Here is a 25,288-nt window from a genome sequence, read left to right as displayed (position 1 = left end):
ACTAGCATTACAGATCAACAAACAAGACAAACAATATTGTGCAGGCTAGATTAAGTTAGCTTGCAACCTTAGCTAGATGGGTTATGAAACAAATGTCTAATTGGAAAATAGCTAGCTAGCTAGCTTGCTGTCTTTGGGTTGCTAGAAAGCTGTCACGTTCAAAACGCTCAACAGCTAGCTAGCTCAGCCGCTTGATCACTCACAGAGATGCAAATGATTTTTGCCTCGTTGATATTAGCTACTATTAGTAATACTTAGCAGTCAATTTCATGCCATTTATTTTTGCCTTTTTACAGTAGCACGGGACACACGCATGGCATGCAGTTTTTCTGGCCTGTATTGAATTGGCATTTTTGCACCTTGGCTTCATAGCTTGAAATAAGTGGTAAAAGTGACTTATTTTTTTACATTCGACTTGATGACTTGCTCATCACAAGTCAGGCATTAACTTGGTTATAGATAGAATACATGATTATATTAAAATATTATATTTGAAGCCATTTAACGAATGCATTTCAATGAGAGATTCCCTTTTCTTTACCCTTTGTGGGCGGGACCAGAGCTGTTGCCAGGGATGCAAGGCCCAAAAGTGTTTGAACGTTTAAACCTGTCTTCCTCCATAAAAATTGTTAAACTATCATCTTCATGTCATGGATGGTCAGTCCTTGCATCCATAGCTCTGTCTATGAATTTGAGAGTGATTACATTTCTCCAGCCCCATTCCTCAGCTATTAATGAAAACAGAGGTGGGTTGCCTGCTTTGTTATTGTTTGAACTGCTGATTTCCCATTTAGATATTCAATATAAGAGGGCTGTTTGGTTCTTTACAATAGACATGTTGAAAATTACACATTTCTCTATTGTTTCTCTTTTTCTTTCATTCCAGAGGGAGGCATAAAGCGTGTGTGTGTGTGTGTGTGTGTGTGTGTGTGTGTGTGTGTGTGTGTGTGTGTGTGTGTGTGTGTGTGTGTGTGCAGTGGAGGCTCCTCAGAGGAGGAAGGGAAGGACCATCTTCCTCAGTGAATTTCATAAAAATAAAACTATATTAAATATATTCATGTCACCAAATCATTGATTAAAACACACAATTTTGCAATGAAGGTCTATTGTAGGCTCAACAGCACTCTCTGGGGTAGCACTATGGTGTAGCCGGAGGACAGCTAGTTTCCGTCCTCCTCTGGGTACATTGACTTCAATACAAAACCTAGGAGGCTCATGGTTTTCATCCCCTTCCATAGGCTTATACAGTAATTATGACAACTTCCGGAGGACGTCCTCCAAACTATCAGAGCTCTTGCAGCATGAACTGACATGTTGTCCACCCAATCAAAGGATCAGAGAATGAATCTAGTACTGAACGCATAAGTTACAGCTAGCTAGCACTGTAGTGTATAAGTGGTGAGTAGTTGACTCAGAGAGAGAGAAAGAAAACAGTTTAACAGTTTTTAATAAATGCATTTCTTTAAAAATGAAGAAGCAAGAGAGATATATTTTGTTGTATTTATTTCACTTTCACTTACTTAGCTAGAGAATGCAGCTAGCTAGTTTAGCCTACTCAAACACCCGGCACAAAGAGGGATGCTATGCTAGATAGCTGGCTATGGCTATCCAACACTGGAACTCTTCCAAGTCAAGGTAAGCGTTTGGTTTTATTAATTTATTGCCACTGTGACCCACTAACTAAGTAACTGCTAAACTGCTTGCTGTACACTGTACTGCATGATTGTTGCAGGTTTACTAACGTGTTGGTTCTAGTAGCTATGTTGACTATGATGTTAGCTAATATGGTGACACAACAATGTAGGCTGTGTGTCGCGGTTAGCAGTTATGGTATGAAGGTTTGGCTTGGACAGGTTTTTTCGCCTGGTCACAGACAGCTGCTGTGTTGTGCAATGAAGTCCACAAGCGAAGGGAAAAGGTGAGAGGAGGAGAGCGCATAGATGCAAGAAGGAATTATACAACGAGCAAAAGGATCATGCTGTGTGTATGTGGCTGCTATGAAAGTGAACTGTGTTAGAGGGTGATCAGGGGTGTATTCATTCTGCCCATTTTGTTGAAAAACGTTTCTTAAATGGAAACAAACGGAATGAAAAGGGGATGAACATAACTGAATTTGTCCAATAGAAACTCTTGTTTGCAACTGTTTGGACTAATGATTACACGCTAGATCAGCTAGATGCAGGCAAGAGTATGCAAGGCGGTATTGAATGTGTCACTGTCTGTCACCATGATTACTCAAAATGTTCTCTCGACCTGTGCACCTACATTGTAAACTTTCATTTGTTGGCTAGGTTGTAGCAACCTCATGATGGGTATAGGGAAAATTTGAGTATCATGTAGTAGCTTAAACCTATCAATGTTACATTGAGCTGGGTGAATGGAATATGAATGACAGTCATCCAATATGCTGTAATAGAAATAAGGCCATGCTCATTTTAAAAAATCGTCCACCCTGATCTTAAACAGCACTGACCGCCACGATGTGTGTGCGTGCGTGTGTGTGTGTGTTAAGTAAAAGTGAACATTCTATTGTATTGTGTCTCCCTTATTCCTTCAGTTGTTCTCTACATTACAATTACACACTAAATACTCACCAATTAAATGGGGAATCCATCTAACCTATACAGCATCAATGTATTATTAAATCATATCAATTTTACATTACAACATTACAGATGAATAAAACATAAATGCAGGTAGAGAAAGAAGAGACAGTGCATGTGGCCTATTAATTCTGATTAAGCTGTCAGTCATTCTCCAACAGGATGAGTGAAATGAAAACAAACATCATAATAATAAATGATTGGAGATTTTCTCCATCTGAAAGCTATGAGAAAGGAGATTTGAATTGAGTTTGGTAGGTTTAATGTACAGACTAACCACCTAATTGAAATTCCTTGTGAGGCTACTCAAACACTGCCTACCGCTGTACTCTTTCATCCTATCATCCTATCAAGCCCTAGTCAGCTATCCCAGGATCTAAGACCAGTGTCACACCACTCATATACTGCAATAGGACAGAGCTGACATTATCCCCTGGTAATACTTCTGCAAACATATCGTAGGATAGGATGTGGATGGGTCCTGCACAAACGCATTAGTCTCTGTGTCCTCCTTATATGGAGGATGGTGTCCTATGCTATCCTCCTCTTCTCTCCCCTCCTCTCCCCCTGCCTGCATCAAGGCTATTCAGAGCAGCCACAGCAAGCTCCATGTGTCATCAGGCAGGGTGATGGTAATGCACTATTTCTTTTCATCTTGAGGCGATGCCTGCATTATCAGTGTATAAGATGTATGGCAAGACAATATTAATGGTGTCCCTGCCCCCTGTGAAATGAAAGAGGGCTCTGCAAAACAAACAATCTCTCTTCTCAAGGCAACTGAGCAGGTATATCAGAGAAGAGCAAAATATGACCGCTAGCTGTGCTCTCTGTCTCTGGCTAGGGAGGGTTAGGGAGGGACAGGACAGGGTTCTCCATATAATACAGCCTACAGAACAGACACACAGCTTCTGCCTGAACTACACTATCCATGACTATCTCACTTAGTTTCCATTGTGACTCAATGCAATTATATGCAACTATAGATGTTGCGGGTTGGATTGAACAGTAACACTCTCTTGTGAAAAGATGGCATGTAATGAAGTCATGTAATGTCATGTAGGCCTAATGCATGCCTATATGGGGCGGCAGGTAGCTTAGTGGTTAAGAGCATTGTGCCAGTAACCAAAAGGTCGCTGGTTCTAATCCCCGAGCCGACTAGGTGAAAAATCTGTCGATGTGCCCTTGAGCAAGGCACTTAACCCTAATTGCTCCTGTAAGTCGCTAAGGCACTTTACCCTAATTGCTTCTGGATAAGAGCGTCTGCTAAATGACAACAACAAAAAAATATATATATATTTGTAAAATTACAAAGGAGGCTGACAGTGACTGAAATAAATGATTGATCAATAATACTACTACTTCGGTAATACACGAGCCTGAAAATATTAGTTACTCCCAAATACATTTCACAATTTGTGGGCAACAGCTCTTTTTGGTGGCGTTTTGCTCTGCACTTCCTAGACATTTTTAGTAATCTATTCTTACAATAGGTGGTGACGTTTTTGTCACTGTACTCTGGAATGTAGGCTAACAACAAATACTGTAGGGGTCTGTTTGTCAGGACCGGGGCAGGACCGGAGATGACAGAGCTGCCTCTCTGTATTAGAACGCGCAGGAATATGGGGCTTTCCACGTGAATACGCAGGCGACAGATATCTAATTTCTCTGGCAACGTGGCGGATTGATAAAAGGGGTTGTATAAGAAGTGAATGGGCTAATTTCGGCTAATTATAAAGCATAAATTTAATTGGAAACCAAAACTGTTATTTAATATCATAATCCGCATTTTTATCTGCTCCATTTATGCAGATCGTTTTTAATGAGGACCTCTGAAAATGACGCACAGACTAGCATCATGTGTTTTAATAAATTAACCCCGTTGTCTGTATTCCAGTTCAATTATCATAGGTTACCTATGTTTATTTCATCGGATAGTAGGCTACAAACACGGAATGTGGACTAGGGGGAGAAAGGTGGAGGGGATTAAAATGCTTTTCATGTATTAGTTGCAGACATTTTAATAATGAGAGTTTATTGGAAAGCTCAGGCTGTTTTCAGCTGTTCATAATGCACTAGCGCCCCAGAAATACATTGAAATAATGAGAGCTCATTTGTGTGGGAGGATTAGAGAATATAGAGAGACCCCTTAAAGGTGCAGTGGTGTAATATCAATAGGTTGTCCGCGCATTACAGCTTCCAATATGCTGGAAACTGGGCTTTTGTTTCCCCCATCGGTGTATAACCCAGATTTTGGGTGAATGTACTATATTTCACTGGCGCTAATATAAAGGGGCTTGTGTGGTCGTGCAGGGAGTGTTTGTAGGCTACGCACTGGCTTCGGGGATGCCTGCAGCGCTTGAGCGCTCACAATCCCGAGAGAAGCACAGCCGCCGCTGAGCGAGGAGAAAAATGGCTTTGATGGGGACAGGAGAGACAGAGAGGGAAATATGGAAAAGGGACGCAGGGATGGAGAATGATAGAGGGGGGAAGTTAGTATGTGAGTGCACTCTCAGGCAAACAAGTCTTTGAAGTATTTTTGTCCTGTCCATAAATAAAAACAACATATGGATACGGTGTGAGGCGTTCTCCACATTTTTTTTGGTGTGTAAGGGTGAGATGATGCATCAGCTTATCTCTCATTAATTAACAAAAATACAATATAGGCTGAACTGCTTCCTGTAAATATAGCTAGGCTACATCTCTTTGGCGTAGGCTTAGCTAGAACTATTTGTCGCACAGTCCCACTGTAAAGGTAGCATACACTCTTAGAAAAAATGGTTATTTGGGGTTATATACAGAACATCTTGGTTTTTTGGAGCAGATTAAAGAACCCTTTACTAAAAAACGTTCTATATATAAACCCAGTGACGGCACATAACCTTAGGGTTCTATCCCTACCCCAGAGTGTAATGTGGATTTTAGCCAACAGCTAACAAAAGCTAACACAGTGACGTCAAACTCTGAAATGACAGCTAACTAGCTGCCTTTTCATTTATTTTAGCTGTTTTGCATTGACGTTTATATCCATATTAATTATGCTACAGCAAGATTTTGCCTGGTCAGAAAAATGGCTAACTGTCTCGTCCGACACCGTTCACTCCATTGTATCACATCAGATGCCATCATTCTAATGTGACACGCAGCTGCCACGAGCCTTCCGTCTAACCAAACGTGGAACTCATCTCTAAACATCGAGATTTTGCTCATCCGCCGTTCCTAATTCTGAAAATCATTCCACTCTCGTAGCTATGATGCACTGGCTACTACGGCAAACCTTGCTCGATCAGCTAAGCAAACTTGCTCCAGTTAGCAGCCTAGTGCTAGCTTGTTTGAATGGCCATTATGGTAGCTAGTTTGCCAGCTTGTTGATGAAGTTGTACGGCACCAAAGTTAAGGGACTGTTCTTAGAAATCAGCAGGTATCTGACTTTGACAGTTGGCGACTCTGCCTCACTACTTTGTAACATTTGGCCAATGTGATAACGTCGCAGCTAGAGCAGTCAGCTTTGCTGCCGTCAGAACTCGGCGCACTAATCACGGCAGAACAGAAACTGCATTATCATAAAAACTCATTTGTGCTATTTGCTAGAATTTCACTACACTAGCTAGCTAGAGAGAGTATTCAGCATTGAGTGTCTGAACTGTCGTTGTTAGCATCCCTTTCGTTTCACATGGATTGATTTGAGACTGATTCAGCCAGCATGCAGCAAGCAGACACTAGCTAGCTAACAAATTTTCGTACACATTTCAATTTTTATACTGATTCTACAACCTCAAAACACCTTAGCTAGATGTAGAATTAGGTAGCCATTCCAGCATGCGACGCGAGAGGCCGGTTGTTGAACATGCAAATGGCCTACAAATAAGCACATTATTTTTCTATTTATTAAGGTAAGCAAAGTTGATTTAATTCAAATATATGAAGCCAAAGTGATATGATAAACTATAGGCTACCTAGATAAGGTTTTTTCAGAATTCTAGACAGAAAAATGGTACATTAATTAGACACTTTACAAGCTAGCTAACTCCTACAAATAAACATATATTGTTCTTATTGAATATGCCAAATAGAGCTACAGACCCATCCTGACATTGGCAATTAGCTAATTGTTACTTTTATTTCAGTATTTCAGTGTGGAGTCAGATGAGGGGATTATTTTTCATGAAGCCATTATAAGACTGTTGCTGACATCTGTTGAATGCACGTGATGGGCAGTTGGCTGACCGAGAGGAGGTATGAATCAAACGTATTCATAATAAATTATTCATAATAAGTTTTGGTGATTCAATAGTTAATCATTACACGGCTTTTAACAAACTATCTCTTTCCCAGTCTGGCAGTAAACCAACTATATGAGGCAGAGGATCTACTCTTTCGGCTGCTGCTGATGACAACAACAACTGCATGTAAGTTGTTCTTCTACATCATAATAATTATGTCTGCATCGCATTTTGTCTTCATTTTGGCAGATGAACTAATGTTTATTACTGAAGATTAACATCTTCTCAGGAACCAGCCAGGCAACAACCCATACTGTAGCCTACTGTTCCATAATGAAGTCCACCAGAGTTGGTAGCAAGATTGAAGTGGGCCATCATTCAAACAAAGAGATGCCTCCCTGGCCACCAGTGCACATTTTCAAACTATGTTTGCATATAATGACAATAAAATCACAAAACTATACTGGTATTCTTTTGTTATAATTGTTTATTATATTATATTCTTAGCTAGAAATATTACTATTTATTGGTAGTATCCATAATTAATAAATGGCACCATACAGCGTTCTATATGGAACCAATTGTGGTTCAGTTAAGAAGAACCCTTGGGGTTCTATATTTGGTTCAGTGAAGAACAACCCCTAGGGTTCTGATCAAATATCCTTATAAAAGGGTTCTATATAAAACTTTTAGCAATATAACCCTTTTTGGTTCTATATGGAACCTTTTTTTCTAAGAGTGTATATAATGCAATGCAATACTGCACTGACAGATAATACAAAATAAAAACTCTATGGCAGGAATTTTACTCCTCTACACAAACTCTGACCACAAAATTACAGGTCAGAAAAGTCATGAAAAATTTTCTCAAGTTGTCCATTGGAATGAGAAATGCGTTTTAGACATGAAAAAGTATAGCTTAGCTGACTGTCACCATGTCTCGAATGACTCAAAGTTGCTGCCTACCCTGTGGTAGTTATGTTCAATAATGTGATTTATTTCCTGGAAAAGCAACTTTAAGTCAAAAGCATTTTACTCAATTGGCGACATTTATTGGATCCTTGACCAGATATTTATCGTTCACAAATTAGCTATGACATAGCCCATCTCAAAATCCAATGGTTTTGACCGTTTGGAAGTTTTTAGTGAGCTTCTTTTCTCCTCCCGCTTTGCCCATGCAGTGCGCCTCGCAAAAGTGATTGCTCGTTATGAAATTATCAACTTTACCCTGTATATCAAAAAATTACCATATACACCGATTTTTTAAAGCAAAACTACCAAAACTATTGCTGATGGTAAACCTGAACAATCGGAATAAAATATATTGTAAGCCCCGTTAAGCAGGTATTGGCAGATGTGAGTTGTGTCTCCGGTAGTTTACTTTTATTCCGGTAAAACACATTTTCAACAGCGCATAAATAACAATAGCCTAGCAAATTACACAGGTTGCCACTCAACTAATAAAGCCTAATATCGCAAATCATTTTAGCATTTGAATGCTGAAGATGCCAAGCAGATGCGCAAAATCAGGAACAGGCTGCCTACTTCGTCTTGGTCAGCGCGCGAATCTGGGCACAGCGCGCAGTTTGACTAGGCTACTGATATTCCATAGGGTTGTTTGGCATGCAAAATTACTTGTAGATCAATGACTGTCAACACACTTACATGCTTAGTTCGACACTGAGGGAGAGGACTCATCATTTGTCACAAATTATGAGGTAGGCCTATTTTCGGAAGGTATAAAGAAAGTAATATGAGAAACAACAAATAATATCTGCGATTCGTAAAGTTTGAATCGATTTTCGGACCGATGCATGCTATATTTGGATTGGTTTGGGGTCCCCGGACTGATGCAGTCCTATCTTAAACATTTGAATCGGGGACCGAAGCGTATCGGTGAATCGTTACATCCCTACCAGACATGTCATTCCAATCCGCTCTGGACAGTCCTCAAGTTGCAGAGAAAAATAACACAGAAGCCTGTTTGACTACTGTGGTGTCATGACAGACATCCTCAATGTTTCAGCACCATGGACAGTGATTTAGACACGCGCTGTGGAACAGCAGGCCTACCACTGCTGCTTTCTGGCCTCACAATAATTCAGCCCCATGGACAGCTACTGTGTCGTTCTATACAATTTGGGAGTTGTTCAACAAATATATTAAAGTGGTTTAACCAAGGCTATTGCCATAGCCAACTGACAGCGAACGGGCTAATCACTGGATTCTTCTGATTCGGTTAGTTCACACCTATTAGACATTTTTACTTATGAAATGGCTTGATATAACAGGCCCTTGGTAGGTATGTGAAAGCGCACCCTCAATGCTGTCGAAAAAACAAACACACAAACAAACACCAGGCTACAAAAGTACAGCCCTGATTTGGATGTGAACACTTTAGTTAAACCTCCATCTGTTGAAATGCAGTCCCGAGGTGGTTCTTGAAACTTTAAACGCCCACACAAAAAAACTCATGGAGGAGAACAAAGACAAACATTTCAGAGCCCCCGTGCACCTCTCGCACCATGGCACACAGAGAAAAAAGCCTCCCCTTCTAAATATACAGCTTTGACGTGGGAGCGCGTGGGCTGGAGAAAGCTCAAGCTAACGCTTTCAACAAGGCTGTGCAATCTTAAGACGCCGATACCTTTCTCCCGGTTTTATTTTTCTAGAGTGGTAACTGTCTTCACCTTCCCACAGCACACGGTTTGATACAGTATTTAAAATCCGTCTCAAATTGCTTTTGGACAATTATTGAGGATTACTAATTTGTTGTACCAGACATGTTTTCAGCAGTACCCCGACAAGCGACATTAATTATTGAAGATTACAGAATAATAGTTCTGAGCACATTATGTTACAATTCTCCTCTTTTGGAAGCTGTCTGTTAATTTTATGAAAGAAAGACCTGGGCCCATTTTGGCTCAAGGTGGGAGCAGCCATTTCCAGTTTCTTAAGAGGAGAGTTGCCTATTGGTGTCCTCACCCCCACTCTTGGCCACCTTACAGCCCTACGCAAGTCCAGTGTTTGTTCTTAGGCCAGACTAAGCCATTTAAATCTGTTCTATGATCTTAAGTTGATTCACCTAAGCTTAATGACTCTCATCCTGTTGGCCAGAAAGGCTTCGGTTTAACTCATTAGGCTAAAAGAGGGAGAGGGCTGCCTGATTGGTCGGTGTGGAAACGTCTCTCTTGTAACAGCAATAAACACGCGCGCGCGCACACACACACACACACACACACACACACACACACATCACAGTGCTCTTAGCAGGGACAGCGCATACACCTATGAGAAATTAGTGGATATCCACTTTGCTCACACACCTCAAATTCAGATGCTGACACTAAGAGATTCCATCCCTCTCTGTCCCTGAAAACTATTAGTCAAATCAAACACTGACGCTCCCAGTGCCATTCACACAGATAGAACATAATTTGTTTTGCAATTGTGTGATAGCTTCAAACAGTGAATGGTGAATGATGTTTGCTGTGGTTGGAGGTTATTACAGACACAATGCATGATGGGAGACGGAGGGAGACGGAGGGGGTTAATTTTATGTTTGTGTTGTTGTTTAACATCTCAGGAACATTGCATGCCTCTAGGGATGATGATTGTGTTTATCATGCACTCTGGGCAATGCACTGTGTATTAGCAATGGGATGTATAGTTTTGTTTGTCCTTATGAAATCAGCACAGGATGGTTCGAAATTGCACTAGCTAATATTTGAGCCAGGCCTCTATTTCCTTAATGCACACAGCTTTTTCTCAATAAAAAGTTGAAAATACTACCTGTGACAAGTATGACCAGTATAAACATTATAATAACAAATCCATTGCAGATCAGCCTTGCATACTAGGCTGCCTATCATACACTCCCGATTTCGAGCTTCAGGTGTGTCCATGGTAACCTCATAAACAATTAATTTAGACCCCTTGTTTATTTGAAACAGGCCTTTAATTGCTGAAATGTGTGCCAATGGCCGGCTATTAATAGGGAAAGGAGGCTATGTGAGACTCGTCGTTTAAGGTAAATTAGCTCCCTCAATAATACTGTTTTGACTAAAACATGTTCAAAGGCAAAACCAAACCAAACCTAACATACTTGTATTTATATAAATGTAAATTTCCAGTCTGTTTTTGAATGCCATTGTTCCCTAGCTGTGCCACAGATAGATAAATCTCCCATGCAGCGCTGTCCTCCCTGCGATATAGAACAGCACCCAGCTTTGTTGTTTTCCCTAATGTGAGATAATCTGGCTGCCTGTCACATCAGAAAGAGGGACATCTTAGGTGTTATGTAGATAGCCCTAATAGAAACTTAGCCTGGCTCAATCCCCCAAGGCGTTTCTCTCTCTCTCTCTCTCTCTCTCTCTCTCTCTCTCTCTCTCGCTCTCTCTCTCTCTCTCTCTCTCTCTCTCTCATCAAGGCCCCCTGACTGTCTGTCCCTCTGTATTGACCACGCTCCCCTCCTTGCAGCCCCACAGGTTCCTATTAGAAAGGATTTGTCTTACACTGCCTGCCTGTCTGCCTGCCTGCCTGCCTGCCTAGAAGAATAAAAAATATATTGTCATTTTGCCTGGGCTCAACTCCTGCTGATGTTTGACACCAGCCTGATGTTCTGTGTCCCTGGATGCCTAACAGGTGCCGTCCGTGTGCAAAACAACCCCAAGCGGATACACTAGCTGCCTTCCCTTTCGCCTTGGTACACATCAAATCCAAACTGCCATATTTGACATGGCGAGATGCAATCGCTGTGACAGACCACCAAGCCAAGAGCGGATCAAACACAGCCTACCTTTAGCTACACATATCGCAAACAACATTGGTTTCCATATCTCATCTTTTATTGAAAGACTTTCATATTTTCCTCGGGCTACTCTGTGTATTACAGAATATAAGCAAGGATAAGCAAGGATATATGTCACTGCTGGGCATCTTGATAAGTCAAGCTAAGGCGGTCTAACATTTGTTTGCTGTTTGTTATTTTATTTTTTTGACGTGTCATTCTACAGCGATCCTCAGATAACCTTTGAACTCTTTTCTTATGCTGCGTATGTCCATTTTTGTAGGCCATAGTAGGGTTGCTATTAAGCATACACAAGGTCTTCAATAGGGGTGGCCTGTAGGAGCTGTATGGCAGCCATGTGAGAGTAAAGTATGAAAATGTATGCACTCACTAACTGTAAGTCGCTCTGGATAAGAGTGTCTGCTAAATGACTAAAATGTCAAATGTAAAGGCTTTTATGTTCTGTTCTTAGCCACAACCTGAAATAAACCCTGAGTAGAAGCAGCGTACCCGCAGAGCTTTCACTGGGACGCTGCTATAATAAATCTGGTATTATCAGATGCTGGTCATTCACTTGGCACAGACAAAGTGCTTTTAAATGTGTGGGAAGACGGGAGAGACTGTCATTGCTGTGTTGATGGCTTCTCATTTGTCCTGGTGTAAAGTTAGTTAAGTCTGTCAGCAGTGGAGGAGCAGTGGGGGAGGCTGGGAGGCAGGGAGGGGAGGGAGAGACAGCCAGGGTTCTTTGGCTTGTTAGCTGGGATAGGATTTAGGAGAGAGAAAGGGAGGGTGATATGGGCAGCAGGCATGCATGGGGGAGGCAGGGGCCTCTTCCTTCCTCTCTCCCCCTGGCTCCAGGGGAGTGCACTGGGGAGCAGCCTCCAGGGACTGGGCTGATGATCCTGCAGTAATAGGCACAGCTAAAAACACACAGTTAAGCTAGACCAAATATTAGAGTCAATCATCACCCCTGTGCTTTGTGCTGGGATATAATGTCTAAGCATGAATCAGACCACTCAGATCGGGGATAAAGATGTTGAATAAGGAAAGGCTTTCTCCCCTCTGGGTTAGAAAGAAAGGCTGTGTGGCCTGATGTGCCAGCGGCCGCCTGGTTGTTGTGGCGGAACAAAGGAACAGCCAGTCCTACAGCCAGGCGGATAGGCAGGCAGGCAAGGAGGCAGGCAGGGAGACAGGCAAGGAGGCAGGCAGGGAGGGAGGGAGACAGGCAGGCAGTTGAGGCACCCGGCCCTGCCCGCCACAGTGTCACACAGATTGATAGAATCATAAATAATAAATCAGGGAAAACAGGTCAAATAAACCCAGTAAAAAAATGTGTTGTTGTCTTGTCCTCCGCCCCTACACCTCATGAATTGTGGATAGTGGATTTAGCATTGTATATGTGTGTGTGTGTGTGCATGCATGTGTGTTTGTTTGTGCTTCTGTGTGTGTGCGTGGGGGCGCACGTGTTTAGTGCTTGCGTGGTGCTTGCATGTTCGTGTGTTTGTGTGTTTCTGCAGGCTCCGTGCGGCGGACTGTCGGTTTGCCGGCATTGCCACGGCGACGGTTCAGCTGAGCACCATTAGCGGCGGAGTCTGATGAGAAATGACTCTATCCTGCCTCACACACCCAGGGACAGAATCAGGGACAAAATCAGGGACAGCATCAGGGACAGCAGAACACACAGGAGTTCACAACACCCTCATTTGACCTGCTGCTGGCTGCTCAGTGGGGGACATACATTCACTACACAGAACACAGACATACAGCGCTTAGTGGGGGACATACATTCACTACACAGAACACAGACATTCAGCGCTTAGTGGGGGACATACATTCACTACACAGAACACAGACATTCAGCGCTTAGTGGGGGACATACATTCACTACACAGAACACAGACATACAGCGCTTAGTGGGGGACATACATTCACTACACAGAACACAGACATTCAGCGCTTAGTGGGGGACATACATTCACTACACAGAACACAGACATACAGCGCTTAGTGGGGGACATACATTCACTACACAGAACACAGACATTCAGCGCTTAGTGGGGGACATACATTCACTACACAGAACACAGACATTCAGCGCTTAGTGGGGGACATACTGTACATTCAGTGCAAATTCACACTAGGCACTCAGCACTTAGACAGGAACATGCTGTACTAACACAGGTGTATAGGCCTTAGGAGCCATACATACACAGGCACACACAGTGCTTAGAAGCGACCATTTCAGTAGTATAGGGACCATAAATGTAGTACAGTGGTTAGTAGAGACTGTACATACAGTGGCTTGCGAAAATCCCCTTGGCATTTTTCCTATTTTGTTGCCTTACAACCTGGAATTAAAATGGATTTTGGGGGGGTTTGTATCATTTGATTTACACAACATGCCTACCACTTTGAAGATACAAAATATTTGTTATTGTGAAACAAACAAGAAATAAGACAAAAAAACAGAAAACTTGAGTGTACATAACTATTCACCCCCCCCAAAGTCAATAATGTAGAGCCACCTTTTGCAGCAATTACAGCTGCAAGTCTCTTGGGGTATGTCTCTATAACCTTGGCACATCTAGCCACTGGGATTTTTGCCCATTCTTCAAGGCAAAACTGCTCCAGCTCCTTCAAGTTGGATGGGTTCCGCTGGTGTACAGAAATCTTTAAGTCATACCACAGATTCTCAATTGGATTGAGGTCTGGGCTTTGATTAGGCCATTCCAAGACATTTAAATGTTTCCCCTTAAACCACTCGAGTGTTGCTTTAGCAGTATGCTTAGGGTCATTGTCCTGCTGGAAGGTGAACCTCCGTCCCAGTCTCAAATCTCTGGAAGACTGAAACAGGATTCCCTCAAGAATTTCCCTGTATTTAGCACCATCCATCATTCCTTCAATTCTGACCAGTTTCCCAGTTTCTCAATTTTAGTCTCATCTGACCAGAGTACCTTCATCCATATGTTTGGGGAGTCTCCCACATGCCTTTTGGTGAACACCAAACATGTTTGCTTATTTTTTTCTTCAAGCAATGGCTTTTTTCTGGCCACTCTTCCGTAAAGCCCAGCTCTGTGGAGTGTATGGCTTAAAGTGGTCCAATGGACAGATACTCCAATCTCCGCTGTGGTCTCTTTGTTGCCTCTCTGATTAATGCCCTCCTTGCCTGGTCCGTGAGTTTTGGTGGGCCGCCCTCTCTTGGCAGGTTTGTTGTGGTGCCATATTCTTTCCATTTTTTAATAATGGATTTAACGGTGCTCCGTGGGACGTTCAAAGTTTAGGATATTTTTTATAACCCAACCTTGATCTGTACTTCTCCACAACTTTGTCCCTGACCTGTTTGGAGAGCTCCTTGGTCTTCATGGTGCCGCTTGCTTGGTGGTGCCCCTTACTTAGTGGTGTTGCAGACTCTGGGGCCTTTCAGAACAGGTGTATATATACTGAGCTCATGTGACAGATCATGTGACACTTAGATTGCACACAGTTGGACTTTATTTACCTAATTATGTGACTTCTGAAGGTAATTGGTTCCATCAGATCTTATTTAGGGGCTTCATAGCAAAGGGGGTGAATATACATATGCACGCACCACTTTTCTGTTATTTTTTTCATTTCACTTCACCAATTTGTCCATTACATGAAATCCAAATAAAAATCAATTTAAATTACAGGTTGTAATGCAACAAAATAGGAAAAACTCCAAGGGGAATGAATACTTTTGCAAGGCACTGTACACAGTCACCATTAGGGAGACAAACAGTACAAAGAAAAAAGAGAAGAAATAGGTATTGTTCCAGTGTTGTTTCCAGAGTTACTGCCGCAGAAGGTTTTATGGCCCCCATCGCTACCATGTATTAATGTATTGACAAAGCTCCATGGACAATAGACTCCTATTACTGTATATGAAAAACATGGATCACCAAAGCATCTGGGGGTATCTGGAGGCATCAAAGGCGCGTGATTACTTCCATTTTATTTCCAAAGAACACAGCAATATTTCAACTCAGCCCGAAGTGCTCTATACAGCACCACGCTGACAACTTAATGATTGTCCCTGGGAGGCCTTTGGTGTTCATCATGCTGCTCCATAATGGAGTGGCTGCCGTGGCGACGGCCTAGCGTTGTAGCAGGCCGCTCTATGCTGGTTAGAACCGCCAGCCTAGCGGTGGTCGGCAGTGGGCCCCAGACCAACCCACCTCTCGTCTCTCACTCCCACACATCTACCCCTCCCATCTCCCCATCATCATCATCTCCACAACTCACTGCTTCACACGGCACTGCTCGCTCTCTTTCTCCTTCCTGCCTTCAGAAAGACACTTCCTACCCAGACCTAATGAGTGAGAACTCACAGGGAGACGCTTTTAGAGATGCAGACCGGCTAACCCTGCAGAGCAGTGCGACGTCAAATTGCTTCCCTTGTCACACTGCGGGTGTATGCGTCCCAGCTGTATAGGGGGAGATTTGGGGATGTGCTGGAGTGGGGGACCATGCTGTCTGAGAACCACACATGGCCCTCCCTCCCTCCATGTCGTCAACAACCTCTGCCAACAACAGCAACACAACCAAATGACGTGGGTGTCCCCAACAGCCCCTCTCAGGTACAGGTTGTAGCCTTGCTATCGTTGAGAAGGGAAAAATTGTGTTTGACCTAAAAGTCAGCTGGAAGACATCCAGTAAACTGTTTTACTATTAATTATTAAAGCACAGCTATCATTGCAGGCAACTCTCACTAAAATAGTTTACAAACCGAAGACTATAGCTAGCTAGCTGCTGTCAGGAAACGTGGGATAGCTTTATTTGTGGCTTTTATTTTTGACTGCGTATTTCCATCAGGCTTCTATATGAATACTCACATAATAAGTGTAGAACCCAGGCATGTCACCTTGTCACCTTCCGAGATCATATCTATAAAGTAAACAATGCATACAAAACACAGATCCAAAAGCTTCTAGTGTGATGAAATTGAAGGTAAAAGAAAGCTGTGGGCTCTGGAGCAGCCTTACTGACCATGATGGCTCTCCAGCCAGTTGGGCCCCATACTGTACTGCCGGCTCTCCTCTGATCTGTTCTGTTCTGAAATGCTAATACACACTTCCACATGAGAGGGCATGGCCAGCCCCCCTACACACTCATATTCCGGGTCACTACCCCCCAACCTCACACACACTGTCCCCCTCCGCTTGGTTCTGCCAGAGTGCCACCGGCCTAATCAGGCCTTGGGTGGGGGGGTGTCATGAGCAATCAGTCCCCACCTGCCTCCAGTCAATCAGCCTCCTCTCCTCGCCCCCCGGCAGACGGTGTATTGCATCAGCCCTGATTTTTGCTGACAAATAGCTCGGCCCAGCCCCCCTCTACCTTCTGTGCTCCGTCCTGGGACAGATCTGCCTTACAAATGAGCCCGCTGGATCCAGGGGACTAAGGGGAGTGGGCTCCCGCTCCGCAGCACGGCTCGGGGGGGGGCGGCTGTTTTAACATGGAGAACCGTTCCCACATCCCGCTGAAGGTAAGGCTTAAAGCTGTCAACATGACCCTGTGTCCTCTCTCAATTTCTATTTCAATTTCAATTTATAGGGCTTTATTGGCATGGGAAACATATATTTACATTGCCAAAGCAAGTGAAATAGATGATAAACAAAAGTGAATTAAACAATACAAAAATGAACAGTAAACATTACACTCACAAAAGTTCAAAAGGAATAAAGACATTTCAAGTGTCATATTATGTCTATATACAGTGTTGTTATGATGTGCAAATAGGCTATGCTCACTGAGTCTGTACATAGTCAAAGATTTCCTTAATTTTGGGTTAGTCACAGTGGTCAGGTATTCTGCCACTGTGTACTCTCTGTTTACGGCCAAATAGCATTCTAGTTTGCTCAGTTTTTTGTAAATTCTTTCCAATGTGTCAAGTAATTATCTTTTTGTTTTCTCATGATTTGGTTGGGTCTAATTGTGTTGATGTCCTGGGGCTCTGTGGGGTCTGTTTGTGTTTGTGAACAGAGCCCCAGGACCAGCTTGCTTAGGGGACTCTTCTCCAGGTTCATCTCTCTGTAGGTGGCGGCTTCGTTATGGAAGGTTTGGGAATCACTTTCTTTTAGGTGGTTGTAGAATTTAACGGCTCTTTTCTGGATTTTGATTATTAGCGGGTATCAGCCTAATTCTACTCTGCATGCATTATTTGGTTTTTTACGTTGTACACTGAGATTTTCTTTGCAGAATTCTGCATGCAGAGTCTCAATTTGGTATTTGTCCCATTTTGTGAATTCTTGGTTGGTGAGCGGACCCCAGACCTCACAACCATAAAGGGCAATGGGTTCTATAACAGATTCAAGTTTTTTTTGCCAGATCCTAATTGGTATGTCAAATGTTATGTTATTTTTGATGGCATAGAAGGCCCTTCTCGCCTTGTCTCTCAGATCGTTCACAGCTTTGTGGAAGTTACCTGTGGCGCTGATGTTTAGGCCGAGGTATGTATCGTTTTTTTGTGTATTCTAGGGCAACGGTATCTTGATGGAATTTGTATTTGTGGTCCTGACAACTGGACCTTTTTTGGAACACCATTATTTTTGTCTTACTGAGATTTACTGTCAAGGCCCAGGTCTAACAGAATCTGTGCCGAAGATCTAGGTGCTGATGTAGGCACTCCTTGGTTGGTGACAGAAGCACCAGATCATCAGCAAACAGTAGACATTTGACTTCAGATTCTAGTATGGTGAGGCCGGGTGATGCAGACTGTTCTAGCGCCCTCGACAATTCGTTGATTCAGTGCCTTGCAAAAGTATTCATGCCCCTTGGCGTTTTTCCTATTTTGTTGCATTACAACCTGTAATTTCAATTGATTTTTAATTGGATTTAATGTAATGGACATACACAAAATAGTCGAAATTGGTGAAGTGAAATGAAAAAAATTACTTAATTCAAAGAATTCTAAAAAATGAATAACGGAAAAGCGGTGCGTGCATATGTATTAACCCCCTTTGCTATGAAGCCCCTAAATGAGATCTGGTGCAACCAATTACCTTCAGAAGTCACGTAATTAGTTAAATAAAGTCCACCTGTGTACAATCTAAGTGTCACATGATCTCAGTATATATACACCTGTTCTGAAAGGCCCCAGAGTCTACAACACCACTAAGCAAGGGGCACCACCAAGCAAGTGGCACCATGAAGACCAAGGAGCTCTCCAAACAGGTCAGGGACAAAGTTGTGGAGAAGTACAGATCAGGGTTGGGTTACAAAAACATATCAGAAACTTTGAACATCCCACGGAGCACCATTACATTTATTATTAAAAAATTGAAAGAACCACAACAAACCTGCCAAGAGAGGGCCTCCCACCAACACTCACGGACCAGGCAAGGAGGGCATTAATCAGAAAGGCAACAAAGAGACCAAAGATAACCCTTAAGGAGCTGCAAAGCCCACAGCGGAGATTGGAGTATCTGTCCATAAAACCACTTTAAGCCGTGCACTCCACAGAGCTGGGCTTTACGGAAGAGTTGCCAGGAAAATGCCATTGCTTGAAGAAAAAAATAAGCAAACACGTTTGGTGTTCGCCAAAAGGCATGTGGGAGACTCCCCAAACATATGGAAGAAGGTACTCTGGTCAGATGAGACTAAAATTGAGCTTTTTGGCCATCAAGGAAAATGCTATGTCTGGCGCAAACCCAACACCTCTCATCACCCCGAGAACACCATCCAGGCAGGATCATGCTGTGGGGATATTTTTCATCGGCAGGGACTGGGAAACTGGTCAGAATTGACGGAATGATGGATGGCGCTAAATACAGGAAAATTCTGGAGGGAAACCTGTTTCAGTCTTCCAGAGATTTGAGACTGGGACGGAAGTTCACATTCCAGCAGGACAAAGTATTGACTTTTGGGGGGGATGAATAGTTATGCACGCTCAAGTTTTCTTGTTTTTGGTCTTATTTCGTGTTTGTTTCACAATTTTTTTTATTTTGCATCTTCAAAGTGGTAGGCATGTTGTGTAAATCAAATGATAGAAACCCACAAAAATCCATTTTAATTCCAAGTTGTAAGGCAACAAAATAGGAAAAATCCCAAGGGGGGTGAATACTTTCGCAAGCCACTGTAATTGTTTTTTGGTAGGTTTCCACAATACTTTCCTTCCATCTATAGCATATCTTAATATTATTCAGTTCCTTTGGCTTTGATGCTCATGATTGAGTATTGCTCTGTTCAAGTAGACTGTGATTTTGCTATGATCTGATAGGGGTGTCAGTGTGTTGACTGTGAATGCTCTGAGAGACTCTGGGTTGAGTTCAGTGATAAAGTAGTCTACAGTACTACTGCCAAGAGATGAGCTATACAGTGAGGGGAAAAAAGCATTTGATCCCCTGCTGATTTTGTACATTTGCCCACTGACAAAGACATGATCAGTCTATAATTTTAATGGTAGGTTTATTTGAACAGTGAGAGACAGAAAAACAACAACAAAATCCAGAAAAACGCATGTCAAAAATGTTATAAATTGATTTGCATTTTAATGAGGGAAATAAGTATTTGACCCCCTCTCAATCAGAAAGATTTCTGGCTCCCAAGTGTCTTTTATACAGGTAACGAGCTGAGATTAGGAGCACACTCTTAAAGGGAGTGCTCCTAATCTCAGCGTGTTACCTGTATAAAAGACACCTGTCCACAGAAGCAATCAATCAATCAGATTCCAAACTCTCCACCATGTCCAAGACCAAAGAGCTCTCCAAGGATGTCAGGGACAAGATTGTAGACCTACACAAGGCTGGAATGGGCTACAAGACCATCACCAAGCAGCTTGGTGAGAAGGTGACAACAGTTGGTGCAATTATTCGCAAATGGAAGAAACACAAAATAACTGTCAATCTCCCTCAGCCTGGGGCTCCATGCAAGATCTCACCTCGTGGAGTTGCAATGATCATGAGAACGGTGAGGAATCAGCCCAGAACTACACAGGAGGATCTTGTCAATGATCTCAAGGCAGCTGGGACCATAGTCACCAAGAAAACAATTGGTAACACACTACGCCGTGAAGGACTGAAATCCTGCAGCGCCCGCAAGGTCCCCCTGCTCAAGAAAGCACATATACAGGCCCATCTGAAGTTTGCCAATGAACATCTGAAGATTCAGAGAAGAACTGGGTGAAAGTGTTGTGGTCAGATGAGACCAAAATCGAGCTCTTTGCCATCAACTCAACTCGCCGTGTTTGGAGGAGGAGGAATGCTGCCTATGACCCCAAGAACACCCTCCCCACCGTCAAACATGGAGGTGGAAACATTATGCTTTGGGGGTGTTTTTCTGCTAAGGGGACAGGACAACTTCACCGCATCAAAGGGACGATGGACGGCGCCATGTACCGTCAAATCTTGGGTGAGAACCTCCTTCCCTCAGCCAGGGCATTGAAAATGGGTCGTGGATGGGTATTCCAGCATGACAATGACCCCAAACACACGGCCAAGGCAACAAAGGAGTGGCTCAAGAAGAAGCACATTAAGGTCCTGGAGTGGCCTAGCCAGTCTCCAGACCTTAATCCCATAGAAAATCTGTGGAGGGAGCTGAAGGTTCGAGTTGCCAAATGTCAGGCTCGAAACCTTAATGACTTGGAGAAGATCTGCAAAGAGGATTGGGACAAAATCCCTCCTGAGATGTGTGCAAACCTGGTGGCCAACTACAAGAAACGTCTGACCTCTGTGATTGCCAACAAGGGTTTTGCCACCAAGTACTAAATCATGTTTTGCAGAGGGGTCAAATACTTATTTCCCTCATTAAAATGCAAATCAATTCATAACATTTTTGACATGCGTTTTTCTGGATTTTGTTGTTGTTATTCTGTCTCTCACTGTTCAAATAAACCTACCATTAAAATTATAGACTGATCATGTCTTTGTCAGTGGGCAAACGTACAAAATCAGCAGGGGATCAAATACTTTTTTCCCTCACTGTAGGTGTATCTACCATAGGATCCCACTCGAAGCCGACCATTGACTATGTACATACCCAGTGTGCGACAGAGCTGCAGGAGTTGTGACCCGTTTTTGTTGGTTATGTTGTCATAGTTGTGCCTAAGGGGGCATATGGGGGAGGGAATGCTGTCACCTCCAGGTATGTGTTTGTCCGCCTTGTGTGCTGAGGATGTCAGGTTCTTTTCCAGTTTTGTCATTTAGGTCGTCACAGACTAGTACATGTCCCTGGGCCTGGAAATGATTGATTTTCCCCTCCAGGATGGAGAAGCTGTCTTCATTAAAGTATGGGGATTCTAGTAGGGGGATATAGGTAGCACACAGTTGGAAATTTTCCTCTGTTGAGATAATTTCCTTTTGAATTTCTAGCCAAATGTAAAGTGTTCCTGTTTTGATTAATTGAATAGAGTGAGTTAGGTCTGCTCTATACCAAATTAGCATACCCCCTGAGTCCCTTCCCTGTTTCCCACCTGGTAGTTTGGTGGATGGGACTACCAGCTCTCTGTAACCTGGAGGGCAACCAGTGGGTCCATCTCCTCTATACCATGTTTCTTGTAGGATGACAATGTCTGTATTTCTGATTTCTTTGGTGAAGTCCAGGTTCCTGCTCTTTAGGCCAAAGGCAGATGACCTCAGGCCTGGGATATTCCAGGATGAGATAGTGAAGGTTAGTCGTGTGGTTTGGCCTCAGACCAGTAGGTGTGAGCAGAGCCTGCTGAGTATCTGGTACATTCCATTGGCTTGGGCTAGTGTAAGAGTGGGGGTTGGGCCTGTTTGCCTGCTCACGACCTGGGCGTATGTGTGACTTTCATTTTGAGGCCCTCTTTGCAGGAGTGGGGAGCATGGGGTGGGCAGGAGGGGCATAGGTCTGATCTGAGGGGGCCTAAATGGGGTGTGGGCATGGTTGACTTGGGGGGGTGTTGATTGGTTGGGGTGGGGGTGTGGATGTGGCTGGTGGTGCTGTGGTCTGGATGTAGGTCCTCTCGGCGTGGGTCCTCTATGTGTAGGTCCGGGGAGGGGGGTCCCACAGGTCTGGGAGAGTGTCTCGCTGGTCTGGGCGGGGTGTCTGTTGATCTGTTGCTTCTGTGTGAGGTGTTGGGGCTGTGGTTGAGGGCCCAACTCCTCCTTTAGGGTCCGGACGAAGGTGGGCACTGCTGTCTTGTATAGGTGGACCTCTCTCTCGCTCTCTCTCACCCTCTCCTACCCTCTCACTCTGCCCTTCTCTCTCAATATTTTGGCCCCCCTCCCACACCCCTGTCTCTCGTTCCCAGATGCATCAGGCATGGGCAGTGCGGTGCCAACTCCAATTAGCAGTACAGGAAGATGTTTCTTAAGTGTGCCCTTCATGTTTTCCAGTTGCTTCAAGTGCCTCCTAAACTCTCACCCTGTCTATTTCAATATCCTGTTTTGGGGCGGCGCTAATCTTTTTACCTCCACACACACACCTCTATTCAGGACCACACTTTGTCATACACACGCAGTCTCTTCCCCTTTTTGTGTGTGTGTGTTTGTCTGCAGGCAGTGGCACACACCTGCAAAGGCGTGTTCAGGGACACCAAGATGGATTGGCAGTCACGTTATCTGGGCCTTGTTCTCCACTCTGCCCCGCTCCTCCTCCTGGCCTGAAACGGAACCGGACTCATCTGGTTTGGCCCGCCAGGGAAACAGACAGAGAGATGAGAGCCAGGCCGAACCAAGCCGAGCCAAGCAGAACTGAACCGAGCCAGGTCATAGTGGGCGCGGCTAGCAGCCTGGCAGACATCACCATCAGACTAGCGTCACACTGCTAACTAGCTAACCCAGATCACAACGTCACATGACTCAATCCCACAGACACAAGGCCGGTCTCCAGCCACAACCAGAAATAGGTTAAAGAGGCTAAAAATAAGAAACATTAATAATTCATCTCTTTCTTTCAACCTGTACCTCAGATAAGAAATAGCACACTTCACATGACGAAGTGGCTTAATGGGCAGGTTTGTTAGATTATTCTGTTTCCCAGGCTATTTTCTCAGTATGAGCCACAAGTCAAAGTCACATGGGGAGAGGGTGGTGGTGGTTGACAGTGCCATTGTTCTATCCTCAGGGTGGACACCGTGTTACAGTGTGTCACAGTGGGGAATAACCCAATAGGGCAGTCTCTCTGCTTCAGCTTATTCCAAAGCTCCTGGTGTTGGTGTTAAGAGATGTCCCGTACTGAGTCTCCTCCAGGTCATACATCACCATAACAACTACATCCCTGTCTCTCTGCATCAAGATGTGACCACATCATCCAAAAAACCTTAGCTAACCACCGCTGCAGAGTTTGCTGGATTCTGGAATACAAACTTCCCAAACTATGTCTATGGCTGTTCCAGCCCTGTCCCTCTCTACCTGCGGAACATAAAACAAGCCATAAAATGTCCGTATAGCAACCAGTGTTTTGTTTCAGCATTTTATCGTAGTTCCTTCTCTTAAAATCTGTTCCTATACACCCCCAGGAAGAATATGACACTTTGTTTTACATTTTCTGACAAGCGAGCACTTAGATATGGTCATTTTCGTACATTCTTAGAATGTTTGGGAATTACTTATACTAAGGCATTTGTGAAAATTCTATAGCAATATAGAGTGGGAAAGCGGCCATGCGTTTGGACAATTAATAGACATTGCAGTAAATAAAACCTAATAAAAACATCTGTCTCGTCCAGGACCGTGGTCTACGCAGACCGGTGTGCCATAGCCAATCAGAGGTACAGTAGGCCTATATGCAAACAAGCCATTTGCCACAAGGTCCTGCCATCGTTCACTTTGAACTGGACTGTGTGTTTACAGGCAGTTGCAACTGTGCTACTTTAGATAATTAGAACGCATTCGGCAAAAGCCACAAAATACACTTGAATGGATTTCTGCAAATATGTAGCTAAATACCATGGGAGTCCTCTTACATTTAGGAACATTCCAGTCCTATTAACCTTTATTTAACTAGGCAAGTCGATTAAGAACAAATTCTTATTTACAATGACAGCCTACCCCGGACCAATTGTGCACCGCCCTATGGGACTCCCAATCACTGCCGGATTGTGATACTGCCTGGAATCAAACCAGGGTCTGTAGTGACACCTCTAGCACTGAGATGCAGTGCCTTAGACCACTGCGCCACTCGGGAGCCTATTGATCAGACAACCATAAAAAGGTAGGCTATCTTTCCCTATATGCACATCATCAACAACAAGATCAACAACTAACGCTAGCCAGAGCAAGATGAGCTAAAATCTAACAAAGGAACATTAGATAAACCCCCTCAAACTTTTTCAGCTAGTTGGCCGTCAAAATTGCACTGATAAACGATGGGGAACAGCCTGCTCGTCCTTCTGCAGCTTGCCTGCCAATGCATGCATTGTCCCAACCAAGCACCCAAGCTAACTGGCTAAAGTTGGCTAGCTTGCTAGCTAGCTACTTCCAGCCACAAATAAGAGAACACCTCACTGACCATTTTACTTGCCCTAGCAGATTTGGTTAGGCTGTTTACATGTTATCTAGAGCATTCTTGACTAACTATTACTTTTTTTTGCCTATGTTTACTGCAACTGGTCATATTCAAAGGGTGTTGCGCGTTTGTAAATTCATCAGTTATTATGCGCTCTGGCACACTCAGACAAGAGTACTCTGAAATCAGAGTAGATAACTAGCCAGAGTGCATTTGCGAAGGCAAGAGATATGTTAACTGGATAACAATCG

General features: G+C 43.6%; 1 protein-coding gene and 1 long non-coding RNA gene across 12 annotated transcripts in view; one reads left to right on the top strand and one right to left on the bottom strand.

Annotated features, from left to right (window-relative positions):
* LOC121533539 (CUGBP Elav-like family member 5) overlaps positions 1–25,288 on the bottom strand; it is a 242,950-nt gene that overhangs the window by 182,870 nt on the left and 34,792 nt on the right. The gene's annotated exons all lie outside the window — the stretch shown is intronic.
* Positions 6,724–7,207, top strand: LOC121533540. The gene is made up of 3 exons (XR_005994470.1): positions 6,724–6,836; positions 6,936–7,009; positions 7,113–7,207. It is a non-coding gene; the product is annotated as an uncharacterized LOC121533540 (long non-coding RNA).

The sequence above is a fragment of the Coregonus clupeaformis genome, chromosome 20 (genome assembly GCF_020615455.1).
Source record: "Coregonus clupeaformis isolate EN_2021a chromosome 20, ASM2061545v1, whole genome shotgun sequence".
Lineage (NCBI taxonomy): Eukaryota > Metazoa > Chordata > Actinopteri > Salmoniformes > Salmonidae > Coregonus > Coregonus clupeaformis.
This window is presented reverse-complemented; position numbering and strand designations above follow the sequence as displayed.